Raw genomic sequence first — 4,245 nt, 5'->3', positions numbered from 1 at the left:
AACTACATGAGGCCTGATCCTCGTAAAGTCCGAGGTATGTAAGCAATTCAAAGCCAGAATTTGGCCCCAACTCCCAAAATATCCTCCTGGAATCTTCCTGAACTCCTAATTCTACAACTCATAATCTTCCTTAATCCACATTCTATTCCTGCAATATATGCCTAAAGTCGGGACAAAATTGGCCTTGGTTAAATTTCTTTGTCCGAAAACTCTTTTATCGTCTTCGGTCAAGGAGGGGCAGCTGTTGACGGTCAATTTTGACCCTCCCTTTTACAATTAATTTATTTATACTTAATAATTTACAATGAATGTTTTGAAAATATTTTTGATCAATAATACCTATTTTATAAAAGAATTAAGTATTAATAGTAATGAAATTAATAGTTTAGTATTATGTAATTATGAATATAACATACTTACAATTTTGAGGATTATTCAAATAACTGTTATGTACAATACATAGGCTTCATAATTAAATCAATGAATTATTCCTTAATTTCTAGTTAATTAGATTACTATTTTAATAATTCTAAATTAGTGTCACAATTTAGAAAATAATATATTTTACAAATAATTGATCACAATAATTAATAGTGTATTTGATAATTATAGTTTTTACTACATTTTATTGAAAATAATTAAGTTTATTTAAATTAATTTCAAAAGGGTTAAAAAGATAAAGGGCTACAATTGTAATTTCTTAATTAAACATAAAGTTGTTGTTATTTAAATCAATCTTAGCCCAAATATCAAGCCCAATCCGGAATTGACCAGTCCAAACACCCCATTCTATTCCAACTTGGCAATCCATGACCTCCTCTCCGATCCAATGAAATCACGCCACGTCACCCGTCTCTAGCCCACACAAAAGAAGCACAATTGATCTAATTCGTCGGTTCCTTAGATCAACGACTCGCAATTTGTCTCGTTTTCTCTTTAATTTAAAACACTCGTCATATTTAATCATTGCCATTGGATCACAAGAATCCAATGGCCACCAAAATTTTCATTAAAACTCTTTAATGCCCGAATTTTCAGGGCCGTTGATGAATAGATCCAACGGTCCAGATTCTTTCTCTTAACTTTATCTCTAGAGATGGCTACCCTAATCCCCTTACCCTAAATAATTCTCCCTTTGACCCACTCATCTTTTCCTAAAATCTTTTTTTTCTCATCCACTCACCCGCCATCAATCATGGAACCTTGCACAAATCGGTGCAAGGTCACAAAAATCAAACCCCAAACACTCAATATGCCTCCCTATCTGCGAATCCTGCTACTATTTTCCCCTTTCATCATTGGAATTGAAACAACCAGTTGTGAAACCCTAAGCTCAAAATGTCATTGATTCGATTTTTCTTTGTCCTTTCAAATCAAATATGCGCAACCACTCATTATGTCCCTGGTCTGTGAAGCATGTTGTTTTATTTCTATTTCACCGATGAAATTTCAAAAGCCCTAATCATGGGATCACAGACCAAAACGTGAAACTTGAACTCGTCTGATTTTCTCTTAAGACCTTTCAAATCGGGGCATGCATGGAGCTTTGCTGAGGTTTCATCATGAGAGATCATTACCTAGAGGTCAAATGTAGTGACCTTTAGGTTATAGATTTTTCCCGATGGGTCTTCTTCTTCAACAGCCAACCTCTCATCACTCAGGTAAAATCTATCACTGTTTTTCACCATAACTTCTTTGATTTTCACTTGATTTGCTCGCATCATCAACCTATCATCATCTTCCACTATAAAATTTGAACATGTCGAAACCCTAGTCCTTGGGGCACTATAAATACGAGCCTTAATGGCTCTCACCTAACAACACCTAACAATATGAAGAAAATCAATACACAATATAATGGCATTTAGAAATTTTTTAATTAAAGTCTAAGTTCTTAGTCAATTTCTTCTTTCCTCTCTCCTTCCGATTTTGAGTTTACCTACTGATCGAAAGTTTGAGTCTTTGGCTTCTAAATGGATAAACTAAGTCTTTGTTTTGTTTTCTTCCCTAAAGGAGGTCAGTAAAACCTCAATTCTACTCATTTTTTGATCGTTTGAATTTATAAGCATGATTTATTCTATTATCTTTTATTAAACGAATTTATTGGTAGTGTGCTATGGCTGACTATTTTTATGTATTTGTTATTGATATATGGCTAATTAATGAAATCATAAGTTCCTTAAGGTGTTGAAATTAGAACTATGTATTGATTAGTTAATCCTAATAAACATATGATAACTTATATCTACTGCTAAACTTTGGAAACAATTAGAGAACCCTCAAACAGTCTTAATAGCTGTCTTTAGACTTCCCTGATGTCCTATTAGAACTTTCATGATTGCTATACTAATCTGCCTTGGGTGTTATTTGCATCTGAAGTGATTCACCAGATAAATTAGACTCAAAACGGATATGAATTTGTTTAGCTGTAAAGACAAGACTGTCATCTTAGTTTGGTACACCAGCTCATGACATTTAAACTAATCTCTTCTTTTAATGTGCCCCTGTGATCCTATTAACTCTTGAAAGGCCATTGATCATCTGATTAAAGCTCATGACTGTGTGATCACACTATATAAACATGTCCTAAGCTAATTGGATTCTTGTACCACCCTTGTGTGTATTCTGATAGTTGCCATACATTTAGTTGTAAAGCTTGATTAATATATGTTTAGGTTGTTTGGATGTTTCCTCTATTGTGTTAAAGTGTTGAAATTAAGTTTCATCATATCTGAATTCCCATACTTGATCTGCATAACAGATCCCTAATATAATGATACCCCTGCCCTTTTCTGAAATTCATGTAGTGACATTGTTAGCCTGATTTCATGATGTTAACACCCTATCATGTTTGTAATGGTATGACCCCTGCTAAATGTCCCCTGTGGGTGCTCTCTTGGATACCTTGCACTTATATTGTTCTTCAACAATTCTGCTTGTCTTTCATAATCATGTACAAGCCTACATTATCCTTAAAACTTCACTAAGCTCACTTAAATGAACTAGGCTTAACTTATAAACCTACGATGAATCTTTTGTTGCTACTTGTTCTGTTTGAAATAGTAGTATGATTTATTCTCCAATGAGATTAGTATGAAGCTAAGAGATTTTAGAAAGAAGTAATCATGTCATTTGCTTAGAATGAAACTGGACTTTTAACTTGCATCTCTGTTAATACTCTTTAGAGGCTTCAATTGAAGCTGTTAACCTGTATATATACTAGAAGTTAAGATTTAGTTAAGACAAATCCTTGACCAATATAATTAAAGGTTGTTAAGAGGATATGGTCATAAACATGGACTGCTATACGTTTGAAGTATTTACCTTATTTACTCTTAAGATACATGATTCAGATGTCTGAGTTTCTAAACTAATCTGTCAGTGTTGTTTTCCTGTATGTGCTTAAAACTAACTCCTTTGAGCATACTTAAACATGTTGAAGATATTCACAATGAACCATGTATTATGTTTGGATTGTGGTTACAACAATGTGATTGGTTGTCTGATGATTCTGATGATATCCTGTACAATTACTATAAGAAATGAATATATCCCTGTAGAGTAGTATCACTGTAGTATTAGAGTTTACATTGAGTGCCTAATTAGCACTTAAACCTATAGATAAGAGTAAGTGTGAGTAGTTAGGGTTATTTAGGAGTAGAGTTTAGTTCTTGGTTGAGCTACTCTCCATGACACAAGCACTGCCCGGGGCATTGAGACCCTTGGGAACTTTGAAGTTTCACGGATCCAAAGAGTACCTTGGCCATAAATGAAATTCTAACCTTAGCCTCTAATCTATTGACATTTATTAATCCTTTTAGGTTTAGTGTTCAATAAAAAAAATAAATGTTTTCATTGTAAATTACATTACCATCTATGACTCCACACTAATATTTTCATTCTGGATTACTATTGATTGTTAAATAGGTATATTGGGCAGCATATCTATTGCTTTTCTTGTCTTTTTGTACATGTATTTAAAATTGGGCCTGCCGGGTTCTCAAAGAACTCAAGACCAAGTTCTACACCTGCACCTTTTGGAGTCTGAAGTTGATGTCCGTCCTTGTTACCTGCTGTGCCTACTTTCCTTCAGGCCCAAACCAGAGTCCATTCCTCTCCTCTATTGCTTTATTTAAATTTATTATTGTTTTACGCATGTATGTAAGGCTTACAATATTTGATTGAATACTTTTACTTTATATCTTTGAATTATATTAACAATCTAGGCAAGCCCTAAAAGACATA

This window comes from Nicotiana tabacum, chromosome 23 (genome assembly GCF_000715075.1).
Source record: "Nicotiana tabacum cultivar K326 chromosome 23, ASM71507v2, whole genome shotgun sequence".
NCBI classification, from domain to species: domain Eukaryota; kingdom Viridiplantae; phylum Streptophyta; class Magnoliopsida; order Solanales; family Solanaceae; genus Nicotiana; species Nicotiana tabacum.
This window is presented reverse-complemented; position numbering follows the sequence as displayed.